The sequence below is a fragment of the Osmerus eperlanus genome, chromosome 4 (assembly GCF_963692335.1).
Source record: "Osmerus eperlanus chromosome 4, fOsmEpe2.1, whole genome shotgun sequence".
Classification (NCBI taxonomy): Eukaryota; Metazoa; Chordata; class Actinopteri; order Osmeriformes; family Osmeridae; genus Osmerus; species Osmerus eperlanus.
Window position 1 is genome coordinate 3388370 of NC_085021.1, and position 18891 is coordinate 3407260.

The following is an 18891-nucleotide window of genomic DNA, read 5'->3' on the forward strand; positions in this document are numbered from 1 at the left end:
ATTCTGACCCATCAGTCATTGTGACCCACCGTCGTATTGCGACAGATTTACCGCATACAAAGACAAAGTGAAGCATTTTCTTTTAACAGCTAGGCTGTCTCAGACCCCCCACATTGCAAAGGTTAAAAGAAAATTATTTTAATTTGTTTTTGTATTGGGTAAAATTGGGTAAACACAACGATGGTTCGTTATGAACCTTTGGGTCATGTGACCCGAAGGCAGCACGAGGGTTAATACGGACCAATCACAGCCAAGGGGTTATCCGTAAAATGACGGACGGAAGGACGGATAGTCAATAGAAAATAGAAAGAAGAAGATAGAAAATCAGGAGGTGCACGTAGAGCTCTCCGAGGGGCTCGGAGAGGGAGTTCCTCGTCGGAGAGGGCGTTCCCTGTGTCCGTCTCCGTAAAAACGGAGAAGTATAAATCGGCCTTTAGAGTGTGTGCGTGTTTACGACATCAACCTTGATTGAAACACAACAACAGGATCTCCGGTCCTGGGGTCGTAAACTCCTTCACATAGGTGTCAACAAATGGTCACCAGACCTTGCGTCTCCACCTATAGTCCTTGTCACACAGTATCCCCTTAAAACAACCAAACCAACCCCCCTCTTCTTAGTCCTCATCCCCAAAATAAGGGTCTTGTATGTTTACACAGAGTTCACATTTGGGGGTAGGCTACTTTGCACCCAAGGAATGCTGAACACAGAATCATTCTTATACAGGATAAATGTGTTACATCTTCAATTTTTCCAACAGTAATCTGAAACTGGACTGTAAAAGGAAGCCGTGTTTGTTTCCATGGTGTTACCAGGCTCTTACCATACCCTTTGTAAGCGAATACCACTTTGTCAACGTTACCCTTAGTATGAACTTGTACTATGTTCCAAGGCGATACCAGGTAAAACATGGCTATTTACTCAGTAAGTAATCTGAAACTGGACTGTAAAAGGAAGCCGTGTTTGTTTCCATGGTGTTACCAGGCTCTTACCATACCCTTTGTAAGCGAATACCTACGGTGGCTGACATGTGCAAACGCGCTGCAAATTAAGAAAACACATGCAAATAGACAAAACACAAGCAAATTAAGAAAACAATTTCATGAATTTGACAACACATGCGCAGCATTCAGCAAACACGCTGCAAATACACACAACACAACCAAATACATGAACGCGACCTACGGTCTCGGTTAACAAACGTTTTAACAAATCGAGGCGACAAAGCGTGTTGTAGTATATAAGAAACCAAATGTTTACTCCTCGACAGGTCTGCAAACGCCTTTGTAAACAAAAGCCTTTTACAAACAAATCGTTTTAACAAATCGAGGCGACAAAGCGTACACTAACAATGTTACACAGGTAGTTAGCTTGGCTAAACTGGTTTTCATAGCAACAGAAATCAACAAATCAGACCAGTCGAACTTTATTCAGAAAGGGGGGGATGGCGAGAACATTAAAAGCGTAGGGTACAGTCAGGGTTGCCAGGTCTGTGTGACAAAACCTGCCCAATGGCCAATCAAAACCAGCCCAATGGCCAATAAAACCAGCCCAATATCAGAACTCAAAATATGCCCCTGCCGAACCATTTACTGTTTCCAACAGTCCAACAGCATTGCTTTCATTGCCAAATACATTGTAATATCTACAAAGTAACACCAAAGGTTACTATGCCAGCATTAAAAGCAGTTTTCAGGAGGTTTTCTCAGGAGACTGAGAGCATTAGGCATGTGTGCATACGCACAGCAGTGCGTGTGTGTATGTGGGCGTGTCCCATGTCCATGTGTGTACGTGCTGATCTGGAGTCAGTTTGGTAGGATTTGGGTATAAATAAATTATTTCATTTAAAATATGGATTTTTATTTAAAGATATTTATGTAATTTGCATGCAAAATAGGTCTACCCGAACCAGCGGACAAACAATTCAACACCACAACAACAAAAGTAGCCCAATTCCACGGGAAAACCACGAACCTGGCAACACTGGTACACTGGTATCTAACTGTATTATCCCTTCAGGATGAAACAACACCCCTCCGCTGTGCGTCGGGGTGTTGTTCGCCGAGTCTGGATTTATTTTGACAGTTACAGTTAGATAATTTGTATCACAACATTCCGTTACATTAAATGACCGGACTACTTGCGGAATAATATGAAAGATGTGAATTAGAAGCACAAAACCCGTTGCCAATGACAGCGGTCAATATATTTTTGCAGCGGTGAATATCAGGAAATATTCACCGGCGAACGTTGGGATGGCCCATTCAAATCAACGGTACTTTTTGGAACGTTTTGAAGAGCCGTATAATAAGTAAAGATAACATCCAAGCCAAATCTGACTGCAGCTTTGTATACCTGTACTGTTATGGCTATTTGAGTTAAATATCTCGCTAAATAAATTAAATGTCTTGTTAAATGTCAAATCCAACTATAAAAGAGAGTTCCATTCCATTATTTTTAAACCTAGAGGTTTAAAAGGCTACCTTTGCCTAAACTGAACCAACTCAGAGAACTGAGTTTCAACATCCATTTACACATTTAGTCTCTATTTTTTACTCTACTCTTAAGGCATGACTATGTTTAACTTAATGTCTGCACCTCTCTGTCACCAACTGTCTCTGGAGTGGTGGGTGGGGGCTTCACAGGGTGTCTACAGGTATAAACAAGTTAAATTTCAGACTTTTTAAGGCCTTTTAATACCACTTCCAAATGAAATTAAAGACCAAACTTGCGATGGAAATACAAATCAAATATACAGGAAATATACAGTAATCTTTCCAAGTAAACACTGATGTCTGTTCAATATGAACAGTATGATAAAATGACAATAATCGGTTGAGTTTAAGAACATTAACTAAATGTGTGTAATGCGAAAGGATAACACAAACATGTAATTGCTGTCCTAAATTATATTTATTATTACACTATGGTGAAAATGTTGGAGCAGAAACTAGCAATTCCATGAATCCCATGGAAACAAAGGCAGATGTGTGAGATGTACTGATGTGGAGCACAAATCATCCAAGAAGCAGTCATTCTCTTGAGTGTTTTTTATTCAGATGAATAATCATTGGATTCAGGTCAAAAGTCTATCACTTGAACTGGTTTCATCACTTAAGACACGCAAAGTCAACAGCTTGGCATGCTGGGACATGGAAAGGATTAAACATTTAGACTTTCATCATGGTAAAATGTTTTGGTTTGTCCTTTTTCATCCAAGTCCTGATAAAAGCAGTCTGCAGAGCCAGTAGACACAGTAGTCGTGGGGTGAGTGTCTGTCTCTGGAGGGCGTGCAGGCATGGCGTGCAGGCAGGGCATGCCATGCCAGCTGGATGAAGCTGTCTTGGGGTCAGGGCTGAAGAGAAGCTGTCCAGCTAGAGAGGGGAAGTCCAGCAAGGGTTCTGTGTTGCGGGTGACTGTCTGTATCTGGAGGGCTGGCGGGCAGGCAGGGGGCAGGCCAGCTGGATGAAGTCTTGGGGTCAGGGCTGATGAGACACTGTCCAGCTAGACAGGGGAGTGAAGAGTGAAGCTGCAGAGCAAAGACGCAACACGGCCAACACTCATTGAAACATGAAGGTGTAGACTTGAAATAAAAACGTACAAATAAATGTATTGTGTCTACACAACACTGTTTTCAACAGATTGACTAGATATCATTTGAAATGATTACATTAGTTGTTCCCACTTCTGTTCTCGAAGCAAACAGGATCGACTTAGGTGGGTAACGTTAGCACTACAGCTTAGCAAACAAACTATCGTGATTCAACTCAGCTTCAGTTAGCTCTAGCTATCTTGCTGAAAAATAAATCTGGACAAACATGCATCTTGAATTGTAGATTTACATGACAACACAGGTTATTTATTTGAATAAAACACAGTCAGGAACATGAAATAATGTTAGCCCCATTGCCAGTAAACTAAATCATCACACATTCTACCAATGCTAGATACAGGCAGGATACGTTAGCATTGCTAATAACTGTTAGCGACAACATCATACTACAGCTTGTGGCTGTGATGAACATAAAGTCGGAACAGCACCTCTTTTCAGCAACAGCTTCATAGCAAATACTACTGAAATGTGATTCTTCTGACGCAACTTTAAGACTTTAAAATTAAAACGTCAACCAAAATAATTGACGAATTACGGTACACAAAAAATATTTTCTGTCGCTACAGAAAACTTTACATTTATTATAGGCTACTTATTTGAGTACTTTTCAATGTACATTGTATGATGCTACATGAAGGCAAAGACAATAAAGTGAACGCGCAAACAAACTGTGCTGCATCTGAGTTTTACACCGGTGTCAGGACCCTGCAATCAGCGACACGGGATGCTAAATACCAAGAGGAGGTCTTGGAAATTAAGTGGGCTCGTCTCCAAATTGAGGTGAGGAAGCTCTTGTTTGAAGAGATGAAGTTCACAATGCCCTCCATTTCTGTGCCTATTCTTCTGCCCAATCAACAAGGTAGTGTCAAATTTAGGTTACCTAATAGCCTAAGCATACAATGTTTATTTAAATTAAGTAAAGGCTGAATTGTGTATTGTATCATACAGGGCTGCCAACAGTGGCGGCCGGGACTTTGCAGAGGCCCCCCGCAAAGTCGGAGCTCGAGGCCCCTCCCCTAAATCCACTCAAAATGTATCTCCATACTATCTTATACATTGCTGTCTACCTTTAAATATAGCCTATATTCACCAATGTGAGAGAAATAAAAAAGTTAAAAAATAATAAAATCATAATAGCAGCCTATTTGTGTGGCGTCCTGCAGAAACCCGTTGGATGTCGCGGCCGCTCATTGTTGGCTATAAGCCATAAAAGATCGAAAATTGTTTTCTGTCAAAATTTAGATTTTTGATGTTTTCTATAGTTAACACCGTAAACTTCATTGTAATGTACAAAAAGTATAGCTTCTGAAAAACTGTTAATTTCAACGTTTTTTGGACATGTCAGCTATAGCAAGATTTCCAAGCCATTTCAAATCAAATGCTCAGTTTGCTTGCTCTTTTGAGTGCTGCAGCAGCCCCAAACAACTGATCAATGAAGTCAGGCTGTTAAACTTAAAAATAACTTGCTGAGAAGTTATTAATGTAGCCTATACTTAAACTGACATTTACATTCACAACGTGATTACGAACAAAAGGATTTCCTTTCCATATTCGCCACAGAATTAGAATGAAACAGAGTGGAATGCAATTTTCTCGCTTATCACTTTATTGACACAGGTCAACTTTAAAATTATGTAACTTCAGTTGTGATAAAGATATCTGAGTTATTTAAACAGATTTGTATTCAGGATAGTTTGTAGTTTCCAAATATGTATAATACCCAGAAAGACCCAAATGTTCACGATGTGAAGGGTTTCCGCAGGCCGCCACACATTTGTCATTGTTCAAAACCAAAGACAGCACTAGCCTTCTGATAGTTCAGCACCAAGGATAGCATCGCCGAAATAACACACAATCAATGGAGGAAAGGAAATCATTTATTCTTGCCAATAAGTAGGCTAAGCAAGTATATTTATTGTTGGTTGCTGGTGAAGACGTGCTGCTGCTAGCTACCTGCGGCTGCGGTAGTGTTTCGTCTGGAAATGTTGATAATATTCTTCTCTGGCTGGTCTAAATAAGTGTGTAATCTTCGGGTGTTTTGCTCGAGCTTGTTCAGACAACAGTTTATTGCTGCGCTTTTGAGCACCGCGTGCATATTTTCTTTTACTCATGTCTCTACCGTCATCTAGCAGAACGTAGCCTAATGATTAGCATTTTTTAAATGTGCGCGTTCAATAGGCGTAATGGCCCAAAAGGCACGTAAGATACGCAAAAGCCATTATTGCCAGATTCAGGGATTTTGAGACTAGTTAGCCTATTTAGATCTGTTACGTTGCCTACATTACGGAATTCCTTTACCTGGCAGTTGAAACTTGGGGCTCTCAATGAGCGCCCTCAAAGAGTTTTCCTTGTTTTTTATATATATATATATTTTTTTAAATAGGCCCAGTCTGTTTTTTGATATGCAGGGCGGGGCCCTTAGGAAGTGGGGGCCCCCCCGCCTTGTGGGGGCTGCGGGGGCTTCCCAGCCGCCACTGGCTGCCAACTCTCACGCATTGGCCGTGAGACACACGCTTTTCAACCATTTCACACACTCTCACGCCACACCTTGTATATCTCACGCTGAAAAGGCAACGCCAACCAAGTAGCCCTGTTAACGTTGTAAACAGGGCCGGGGTGGGTAATCGGGAGAATCGGAAGAGTTCCCGGTGGGCCGCTTCACTTTTGGGCCGGTCGAGGACTTTTTGTTGTTGACATTTGTCACGTTAGTATTGTCTTCGACTTCATGCATCACCGGCGGCGCCGACAGCCGGCTGCAGCCGGCTGCCTTGAAGCTGAGAATGCCATTGGCTGCTTCAAGTCAGCCGGGCTGCAGGCGACGCCGGCGCCGCATTAAGTCGAACGCACCTACTATCTTCTCTTAAAGTAGGCTACACACGTTCAGCATTCTGAAACCTCAGCCTCTGCAATGGGTTGTACCATGTGAGGGAGTTCTCCCCTCCCAAATAGAGTTGGTTGGGTCCATAGCCCGTCTTTTCCAAAAAGTTTTCTCAGATAGGCTACAGATAGCTGGGCCGGGGGGCCCTACCGTAACGATACTCGTCAGCAAGGATGGGAGCAGGGCCGGAGTGATGGCATCACTAGACAAGGTTTTTTGATTAAACGTCTATGTTTATGTTACATAAAGCTCAATTAAACTATTTTGCGCTCAAATAATCTTCGCTCGCGCGCTATGCGTGCCCGCATTACGTTTGGAAGTACCTATCTTGCATCACATCAAACCCATAGGGAGTCAGGTGGCTGAGCGGTGAGGGAATCGGGCTAGTAATCCGAAGGTTGCCAGTTCGATTCCCGGTCATGCCAACTGACGTTGTGTCCTTGGGCAAGGCACTTCACCCTACTTGCCTCGGGGGAATGTCCCCGTACTTACTGTAAGTCGCTCTGGATAAGAGCGTCTGCTAAATGACTAAAATGTAAAATGTAAAAAAGTCCTAGGTTTGGGCTAAGCCCATAATGTTTACAAAGTCTGGTTCCGTGCCTGATTAACACTCGGATCGTTAGCAGTCTCAAAAAATGTATCAATATAAAAAAGAATACGATCCCTTTCTGTAATCATGATACCCCCCAGAAAAGTTCACTGCAACCCATTTAAAGAAGGCTGCATCCGGCCCTGTTTGGTATACAAAATACCAAACGGGACACACACACACCAAATACCAAATCTCACTCCAAGGTTTTTGCAAAAGTTGGCAGCCCTGTGTATCATATATTCAGTGTTGCTTCTCCAATCCTTATACTTTTACATCCTTACAGTTTACCTAATAGATCCATGTGAGGAGCAGGAGCAGGTAGAACAAACTCCCATAAAACAACTATTTCTCAAATTACTTGTGCCTTGGTTTTTAACTCTTCTTGGTACTCCACTCTACTCCACTTCCCATAGGCAAATATATATATATGGGTCCTATATTTACTACTTGATTGAACTACAAGGTTAAAAAAATGCATATAAATGGTATCACACATGGCATGTCCCAGCTAGCAGCCTAAATAATTCAATGTACAAATACAAGCATCTCAATTCAACATATTTACTGTCTTATTTTCTAGTGTTGACTATATCTACAATCTTGCATAGGCACACAGCTTTCCAAGACCATGTTTGCAATCTCATGATTCTCACATATTGGCCACAAATGACATTGTGACAAATAACAAACACATAAGTAATGAATACCCCATGTATTCAACATGGAATCATTGTTTCTGACATGAATAATCAACTCTACTTTAATTGATGGTTGATCAATTATACTCATTATGAGTGTAAGATATGTCAGATGACATCATGATATCATGATGCTCCTAAACCTCATACAAGCAGACCTGCAGAGGCTAACAAGGAGGTCCTTTGCACTGACCCCTGCAACCCTACTGGCAGTGTTAAAGTTCTAGGCCACTGGAAGTTTTCTGGAGATGGACATGGGCTCTCCAAGGCCTCAGTGTCAAGATCTGTGCAGGCTGTCACAACTGCATTACTTTGCCACATCCCAGACCACATCCAATTCCCCACAACCAGAGGGGACAAGTCAGCGGTGCAGGACTTAGGCTATCTTCAATGGCTTTTATGATTTTTGTATGAGTTTTCACTCCCTCCCAGCCCCTTCACCCTGTGTGACTTCCCAGTCAACACTGTGGAATCCTTCAATTTCCTGGGTGCTACCATCTCCCAGCACTTTTTGTAAATCTTTCTCTTAGAGGCGCTTTGGATAAAAGCGTCTGTTAAATTAATACATGTAAATGTAACATCAGCTCCCTCACCAAGAAGGCACAACAGGATGTACTTCCTGTGTCAACTGAAGAAGTTTATCTGTCAAAGACAATGATGGTGCAGTATTGGGTACTGACAATGATGGGTACCATATTTGAGTGCATCCTCACCTCCTTCATCACCATCTGGTACCCTGCCTTGGACACACTGTTCCAGCCACTCCCCTCCGGCAGGAGGCTGCGGTCTACCCGGACAAGAACCTCTCGCCCAAGGAACAGTTTCTTCCAACTCTCACTGACTCATGTCTAAATGGAATTAGGCATAACTTGAATGCAGGAAAAGAATACCACATTAGGCCAAATGAAGTACGGGAGAATTGGACTGCACCTCCCTCTTCCCAGGTAGGCTATTGTTTCCGCATATACACTCTATTCCTCCTGTCTGCATGCTCACATGTTTTGTTGCCCTCCCACCCTCTGCTTCTCTCAGGCACGCCAGGGGGATCTGCTCGTGCTTCTGCTCAGTCGTGACCCTCAAGGACTCTTCCACCACACCTCCAGCCCGGTAACTATCCCATCCTTACCAACTTCATTCAGTCTTGATCATATTCTAGAGAATGACACTCTTGTCTTCACAGGACGCTAGGCTCTGCCTCGCTACCAGGCTCCCCAATGTCAGGCTCGGCTTTGCCACCAGCCTCTTCATCCACCGGGCTTGGCGTGCTACCAGCCCTATAATTCTAATGAACATCTTCAATGTTCAATTGTTGTTGTGTTATTGCACTCGTAAAAGCGTTACGTTAATGCATTTCTAGTTACTATTGCACATTACAACAACCATATTTCAACGTTATAGTATTTTGAATAAGACTGACATTTGTTTGTTAAATCTACCTTCGTTTATTGCATGCGCCAAACCCACCAAATCAAATTATTTTGTGTAATCTAAATTTACTTGAGAATAAACCGGATTATGATATTGATTTGGCACTTAAACTTGTATGGTTCACTAACAAATATCCCAGTTCCAACGCAACTGGTGTAAAAAGAGAACCAAAATAATCTTATTTTCCATCTGAAGTAATTTTCAGCATTAGTCTAATGTAGTTTTCATGGTCTGCCTACGTGTGTCTCCACTGAGTCTCTGCGCAACGATGCACTTATCGATCTACGACTGCTCTGGAGCTCTCGTTAATCTACGAGGATTTTCAAGTGCCTCTGTAGCTACGATGGTTTCGGGAAACGGCCCGTACAACTAAGATCCATCGTACGATGGACTCTACGATCAATTTAGGCTTACGACGCTTTCGGGAAACGCAGCCCTGGTCAGTATTCTTACTCTTCTGTAACATAAGTCATAACACATTTCTATTCCAATATCACATACTGCATATTCGATAGCACGTATGGCATTTTACTCCATAAAACTTCTTTTTTTTTTTGTCAATCTCATACCACTTGCAAAGCACTTCTAATGCTGATATTGTAGAATACCACACATATTCCCCATATCTGTCTGGCGGTTTCGTCTCTGCTTCTCTGAGTCTGTGGAAACAAGGGTGCAATGAGACTGGGAGTGACTGGACCTTGATCTCCGTGGGTAGGTGTGTCAGTCTGTGTGTCATTCTCCTTGTTTGGGTGTGTGTTGTGTGTGTGTTGTTCTTGTTGAGGAGTCTGTGGAGCTCCCAGGATGGGTCTGATGTGGTGCCTGTTTCTCTGCAACTGTCCATGGTCGGTCTGTATGATGTATGACCGTGGAGTGTGGCACTTCTGCACCACTGTAGCAGATTTTGTCCATCCCCTCTCGTTGTCCAGCTTTACTGAAACAAGGGTTCCAGGTTGAAGTTCCGGTAACGGTCTGGCCTTGTACCTGGAGTTGTAGGTGCGACTGTTGCCAAGCTTAGCGCGACCGTCAGTCTGCTGCACTTTCTGAAGATCTGGCCATGCAGGCTGCAAGTTCGCCTCCAAGGTAGGGAGTGTGCTGCGAATCTGTCTTCCCAGCATCAGCTGTGCAGGGCTTGCTCCTGTTGCCTGCAGTGGAGTGGCTCTGTAGGATAACAAAGCTAAGTCAGCTTGTCCAAGGCAACTGTCTCATTGCAGAATAAACACATCGGTTTTGTGCTCCCCACCAGCAACACAAATGCATACTTGTCAGTCCATTGTGTCTAAAATTTGCGATTTTCTGAATCAACTTTTCGCTTTTTGCTGGGTTTTGTCACACCATATTTTTAACATTTACATTTATGCATCAAGCAGACGCTTTTATCCAAAGCAACTTCCAAGAGAGTTTTACAAAAGTGCATGGGTCACTGATCATAACAACGAGATAGCCCCAAACATTGCGGGTAGCCAAACATGATGCATACATTGTGAAAACCAAATAAGTCCCAAAGGGAAGAAAAATAAGAGCATGTAGTTAGACAAACAGCAAGAACCTCAAAAGTATAAGAGTGTACCTGTGGAAAAAAGCAAGCAACAATAATATATTTCACGGCGAGTACAATAATTTTAAGACAGTTACAACAAACCAACAAAAGCAACAAGTCTCTCAATAAGAGACATTGAGATCCTGGAGGAAACTAACATCAGGTCCAGCCAATCATTCCTAAGTGCCGTTGTACTCCCGGAGCAAGTGCGTCTTGAGCCTTTTCTTGAAGGTGGGGAGACAGTCAGTGTCCCTGATGGAGGTGGGGAGAAAATTCCACCATTGGGGGGCCAGACAGGAGAAGAGCTTGTGTTGGGACCGGGCGCTCTTGAGCGGTGGGACCACCAGACAGTTGTCAGAAGAAGACCGTAGGTGGCGGGTGGGGGTTTAAGGCTGAAAGAGAGACTTGATGTAGTCGGGTGCAGTCCCGTTTACCGCTCAGAAGGTCAGTACCAGGGTCTTGAATCTGATACGGGCCGTGATGGGAAGCCAGTGGAGAGAGATGAGGAGCGGGGTAAAATGGGAGCGTCTGGGTAGATTGTAGACCAGACGGGCTGCCGCGTTCTGAATCCTCTGGAGAGGGCGGGTTGCGCATGCTGGGAGACCGGCGCGCAGCGAGTTGCAGTAGTCCAACTTTGAGAGGACAAGTGCTTGGACTAGCAGCTGGGTGGAACGCTCAGACAGGTATCTCCTGATCTTCCAGATGTTGTAGAGGGTGAATCTACACGACCGGGAGACCGCAGCAATGTGGGCTGTGAGGGAGAGCTCGTCATCCATGGTCACCCCAAGGTTCCTGGCAGAGGATGAAGGGGTCACCGTTGCAGATCCCAGGGTGATTGAGAGATCGTGGCAGATGGATGGTTTGGCCGGGATGATGAGGAGTTTTGTTTTGGCGAGGTTCAGCTGGGGGTGGTGCTCGGTCATCCAGGCGGATATGTCTGCAAGGCAGGCCTCGATCCTAGCTGAGATCCCCGGATCAGTCGGGGGGAACGACAGGTACAGCTGCGTGTCGTCAGCATAGCAGTGGTAGGAGAAGCCATGGGAGGTGATGATTGGTCCAAGCGAGGTGGTGTACAGAAAGAAGAGAAGGGGTGAAGGACGGAGCCCTGTGGGACATCAGTGGAGAGCTTGACACTTTGCCTCCCAAGGAGACCTGGTAGGATCTTCCCGACAGGTAGGATGAGATCCACTGAAGTGCAGTGCCAGTGATGCCCATCTCAGAAAGTCTGGCAAGCAGGATTTGATGGTTAACCGTATCAAACGCTGCAGAAAGGTCCAGCAGAATGATGACAGATAACCTCGAAGCCGCTCTGGCAGACTGGAGGGCAGTGGTGACTGACAGGAGGGCAGTTTCTGTGGAGTGGGCAGTCTTGAAGCCCGATTGGTTGGGGTCAAGCAGGTTGTTCTGAGAGAGAAAGTTTGACAGTTGGTTAGATACAGCGCATTCAATTGTTTAAGAAAATAAGGGGAGCAGTGATAACGGTCTGTAGTTCTGGAGGACGGCTGGGTTAAGGGAGGGTTTTTTGAGTAGAGGGCTAATTCTGGCCTGTTTGAAGGCAGAGGGGAAAGTGCCGGAAGTAAGAGAAGAGTTAAGGACATGGAGAAGAAAAGTTATGATGGAGGGAGAAATGGTTTGAAAGAGAGGGGAGGGGACTGGATCAAGGGGACAGGAGGTGGGGCGATGAGCGAGAATGAGGTCAGAATTCAGTCAGTCATAGAGGGTGAGTGGATAGGAAAGGTGGGTTCAGGGAACCGACTGCTAATGTCAGCAACTTTTTTCTTAACCCTTGTGTTATCTTCGGGTCGTTCTGACCCATCAGTCATTGTGACCCACCGTCGTATTGCGACAACTTTACCGCATACAAAAACAAAGTGAAGCATTTTCTTTTAACCGTTGGGCTGTCTCAGACCCCCCACATTACGAAGGTTAAAAGAAAATTATTTTTATTTGTTTTTGTATTGGGTAAAATTGGGTAAACACAACGATGGTTCGTTATGAACCTTTGGGTCATGTGACCCGAAGGCAGCACGAGGGTTAAAGAAGGACGAGAAGTCGTCTGCTGTCAGGGTGGGGGAGGTGGGTTAAGAAGGATGGAGAAGGTAGAGAAAAGTTTGTGAGGGTTTGAGACGGAGTTAATTTTGTTCAGGAAGTAGTGGGTTTTAGCATTAGCATTTTAAGGAAGAAGCAGGTAGGCTACCGTTAGCAAATCGATTAGCCTGCGTTGTTGCGAATGACACACACAACCTGCGTGACCCACAGAGGTTGCAGCCAACGTTGAGTGAGTTGTCATGGTGATTACTATTACAGCTCCTGATTGGATCGGACACAGAAGATAGAAACCACATCTAGTAGAAAAACAATATAGGCGTGAAATCACGCACCAATGAAAACTCGCTTGGATCATGACTAAATTAGAATGTTGATTTTGGCTTCGGTCCAAATTGTATTGCGTCTGGGTCCGGATCCGGACCACGGTCTGCCTATTGAGTACCCACATGCTGAATGAATGACTGAATAATCAGTCAGCTTTGTCTACTCATACTTAGCTGAGTCTCTACCTACCCCCCGGTGTTGTGCCGAAATCCCATTCGCTGCCGAAAATGTTAACTGAAACAAAATCTAAATCTTCGCTGCTCGTGAACGCACTCTGTTTCTGCATTGTTGCAACTCACTTGCTTGTGGACTTTGCTATTCACTTCGTAATCAACTTAGCATACGTTTTGCTGTTACATTTATGCATTTAGCAGACGCTTTTATCCAAAGCGACTTCCAAGAGAGAGCTTTACAAAAGAGCATAGGTCACTGATCATAACAACGAGATAGCCCCAAAAATTGCGAGCAGCCCAAAAATTGCGAGCAGCCAAAACATGAAGTATACATTGTGGAAAACCAAATAAGTGCCAAAGGGAAGAACCATAAGAGCATGCAGTTAAACAAGTTACAAGGCTTGTGTCAACGGTGTGAGCTGCCATCGCCAGCAGTGTTGGCAGCGTGACTGAAAACTATGAATTGGACCCTCTTGAATCTTTCAGGCATCTTGCCTCCTTATCTTGACACTTTAAGGTCTGACACACTTGAGAGTCATTATGGTACCTCATGTTGACGAGTAGACTGCCACAAAAAGTATTTATTTCCAGTGAGAAGGGAAGCATATCTATCATATCAACATGTGAACATGTATGACCATATATCATCACGTATGATATATGTTCTTATTTACGTTATGCGGCATATTTGGGTGTGCTTGCCTTCGGCGAGCACAACTTTTCTCTCACATATATTTGGAATATATTTGAATCGCGATTCCAGCAGAAGATACTACAAGTGACAACGTTGTTAGAAGCTTGTTACAAGGGGGTTCTTTATTACATTTATTCATTTTAGAAGACGCTTTTATCCAAAGCAATTAATGAAATGCAATATGAGTAAATGCTCAAAAATATCACTAGAAGGAAAACACTTGAGGGAAGTTTAAGTCATATAGGTTAACCCTTGTGTTATCTTCGGGTCATTCTGACCCATCAGTCATTGTGACCCACCGTCGTATTGCGACAACTTTACCGCATACAAAAACAAAGTGAAGCATTTTCTTTTAACCGTTGGGCTGTCTCAGACCCCCCACATTGCGAAGGTTAAAAGAATTATTTTTATTTGTTTTTGTATTGGGTAAAATTGGGTAAACACAACGATGGTTCGTTATGAACCTTTGGGTCATGTGACCCGAAGGCAGCACGAGGGTTAAGATCATTATTTGACTCAGGATTGCCCAATTTCATTTTTTTCATGCGACAGTTTCAACTAAACTCCTCAAAAAAAGTTCGGAAATGTTATTTTGGTCAATTATTCCTCCTCAAAATCCCCTGCAATATTCTTCTGTTGTTATTCACTCTCGTTTTGAGTTGCTTTGTGGATTGGATGAACTCTCCCACAGTAATAAGGAAAACACAACACATATTGGCCATTTTTACACTTTATTCATTTTACACTGTCAGGGACCTCGGTAGCGTGTGGAAAAGCCACAACTGCTTGGCACCTCCTCCTTATGCTGGTCACCAGCCTGGTCACACACTGCTGTGGGATGGCATCCCATTCCTCAACCAGGAATTGTCACAAGTCAGACAACATGTCTGCGTTGGTCACTCTGGCACGTACAGCACGCCCAAGCTGATCCCACTTGAAGCTCAAAATGAGAGTGAATACCAACAGAAGAATATTGCAGGGGATTTTGGCAATTTTTTTTGGGCCTCTACCCACACGGTTAGCTGTGTTGCTCATTCCACAAATGCATGATCCTTACAAGTTGTACCTCGGTCTAAAGGTGACTAATCAGGCTTTCCAACGATATAAAATACAATACCAATTGGTATTATTGAAGGGGAGGAATAATCGACCGAAATAACGTTTCCAAACTTTTTTTGAGGAGTTTATATTAGGCACCATTCCCTCTTGCAGGGTATGAGAAGATTCTCAGGGAAATGAGAAGAGAACACAGTTTCATTCTACACTTCAATCTTAGTATTTTGAAGTATATATGAGCAGCAATAAATGTAATCTTTTTAATCTATGCAATCTTCATAAATAATAAGTGTGCATACTTATTTAAATTATACAGAAATATTAGTAAAATGTATAAAGCATTTTGCAACTGATGCAAGCACACCTCACAATTGTACAAATTGTACCCTCTCTAATTTTATAATGTCCTCTCTTTTGAAACAACTGTAGGCTGACTGGTCAGGCATTGCCTCATTTTATTTTGTGCACATGCCCACTCTGTGTCAGAGGTGGGTCGAACAGAAGAAAAAGATAAGTGAGAAGGCAATTTGTCACTGTACAACCAGATGTTGGTTAATCTCAGCTCATTGATCCTTTCGCTATGCCTGATTCTGTGGCAGTGAAACCAAGGTCTGCATGTCCAGCAGTCCCTCTCATTTCACATGGAGATTATGGTATTATGGCCTCCATTCTTTAATCCTGTCAATGGAATACAGCCCGCCTTCCTATGCGTTACCCTTCAAATCAAGTCCACTGTGCGGTTTGTAATCGGTCAGCATAGCTTAACAGCAGGCAAAACTTGCCTTGGGTTGTATGCAGGCTATCCAGATCTGCCTCAAGGGAAATGGAGTATGGACACTGAGGTTTTGCCCCCTTTGTAGTCTGACCTGCAACAGACAGAAAGTCACGAGGACATCTCACTGCATGCTCCCAACATCTACATGCCTTCTCATAACACATGGAATTGATTAAGATTGCACAGCATGAAATCTCCCATCTTGAGAGAAACAAGAAGAACATTGAAACTAGATTGTGAAATGTTTAAGTCAACCTGTTTATTGAAGCAAGGACAATTCACGATATACAGTACATAATCTTACGCTTAAATATCAGGCAGGAGTTAGTTGATCCTTGATAGTTATGGTAGCAGCCTTATCTTGTCTATGAGAACATTTCTAACATTTAACATTTCTAGAAGTTTCTTCTGAAATGCCTTTAGGATACAGTTATTATGTTTGGACATTAATCATAGGAACTATGGAACTGTCTATATTACTTTCCACAGCTGATATGTGAGAAAAGCATACGTAAGATGTCTTATCTTATTCCAAGTGGGTCAGAGAATGTATCCATCATCAAGAGCAATAATTTGATTTTGTTAGGGCTGACTGGTGGACCCAAGCGCACGACACAAGACATAGAGGTGCAGGGGGGGGTTATTAAAACAAGAGACATACCGGAGGAACAATGAAGGGCAAACGTGGCAGGCGGGTCTGCAAACAAAAGGTGAGTTAGGATCTTGTCAATAGCTGAATTCATCTGATTATAGCCAACAGGACTGACTGAGTAAACAGAGCAGATGATCTGGCGTTGAGTGGAGGGAACACCAGGATTGAAGTACTGTTGGGTTGATGAAGTGATGGATGGCAGGTGTGTAGGTTCGACGGGTAAGATGGAAAAGATGGTCTGGAATACCGGAGCCTGGAATCAGACAGACAGGGAGAAAGTGGAGGGCGTGACAGTTTTGCTTGATGGTTAATTTTCTTATTTTGTTCTGACGTAATCTTTACCTCAACATGACAGGAATATGGCAAAGGACATAGAAAAGGCACAAATAAACACAGATACTGCTATAAATTGTTCTGAGAATGACTAGAAAATGGTCAAAATGGGTTGATATGATGACAGAATGAACAGAATATTGTATGAAACATGCTTTGTAAACTTGTACACACAATACACAATATTATACTAACAGGCTTCAAGCATAGATATGAACAACATTTTGGACCTGGACAGAATAAAATATCTGGAAACAATTAGGTGAGTGAGAATTATTTCTCCAGCAGGAACAATTCACTCTGATTTTTCATAAAAGAACAATAACATATTTGGAAACGATTAGGAGAGGGAGATATTTCTCTAGCAGGAAGAACTCGAATTCACATTTCTAAAAGAACATAGAGCCTGTGTACATTTAATTCCCAGAGCAAAGTCTATAGAAGATATAGAAAGGCAATGTGAGTTATTGGGGGCTTTGTATTAATCTTACGTTGTAATGACAGTTTAAGGTTTGTGGCATTCTGGGAATTCCGGGATTGGGTTTAAACTGCTTTCATTTTGTTTGCTGGTCTTTAATCTTCTGACCCTGCGTTCTTAATCAGAACTCAGAGCAGGTCTTAATCTTGCATGAATGGGGCCAGGGATTATAGGCCTCTGACCTTGCCATGCTGCACAGCTGTTTCCCCCTCAAACCAAGTATGTCCTTCTATGTAAATTGTAGTAGGGGATAATATTACTTTTGTGTGCTACAAAATCTAACTGAAAATTGGACCACCAAAATGTTTTACTCCCTATTGTGTGGATTCAAATAGTACTCTCCACAACAAAGCAATAGCTGTAATGGTGTTTTGGTTTTAGGAGGTGCTCTGGTTGGGACCACAAACTGAACTGCCATTACTTTACATACTGTGTATGTTATGGCAGCCAGAAAAGATTATATATTTCTTGTCCTGAACTGCACATTGTCATGCTGGTGCTACTGAAATATTCCCGGCAGACAATATACTAGTGAAGTAGAGGAACTGAGAAGTGAAGACCTTAACTACATTTTTAACACTCCATTCACTTTTTCTACTGACCCTAATTCTGCAGTAGTGAATTTTCTTTTGCCTTCATTTATTCAGGGCCATATTATTGAAGCCAGTGTTTTTTCAAGTTAGCCCTGATAACACTTGACAATATCACAAGCAGGGATGTAGTGGGGGCTAAACGCACGTAAACACCGTTTACGCACCTCCCGAAATTCGGAAATACCGTTTATCCACCTCTAAATTGCAGAAATTGCGTTTATCCACCTCTAAATAGCGTTTATGCGCGTTTACGCACATCTAAGTTCCCTGCGACTCGTATTCTGCCGTTGGAATAATCCGAAATAAATTTGGTGTAACACCAAAGACTAAATTTCATATTGTTTAATATATAAACGCTGTAGTCTGAATCATTTCATCTGCGCTGTATGGTCTCCAATCAATGCGTTGCGGCTGCGGCGGCGACACCAATCAGGATCCACGAAGTACACACATACACGTTGTGGATTAGTCTACCTGTTCGGAATGGATTAACTAGCCATGGATATCAGGCGATTTTTTAAGAGACCATCGAGTGCTCCCACTCCCACAGATGCCCGCAAAAGTCCTCAAGTACAGCGTAAGATCAATTCACGTTTGTAAACGTTGTTTTGGTCTGCACAACATTGCATTAAGACAGGGACAAACGGCTAGCCTACTATTATTAACCTTCTTTTAAATACGATAATGCAGATACATGCCAACATTACCGGTCCCATCCAAATAGGCCTAATGAAACATAAAAATGAATAAATAAACAGGGTTCTCAAGCCTATGTGAAGGGGCTGAAATGCGTGTGTCTCACGGTCAATCCGTGAGGGGGAGGGGGGGGGGGTTGAAACAGACGTGAAAGCTCGTCTCGGGAGGCTTGGGGGGGGGGGGGGGGGGCGACCCTGTAAATAAATAAATAAATAATAAAATTCAAAGTTTACCCACCTCTAGTTTTACCACTACACCACTGATCACAAGCCTAATAAACTATATAAAATAAGGGCAAACAAAAAGGAAATATATCAGAAA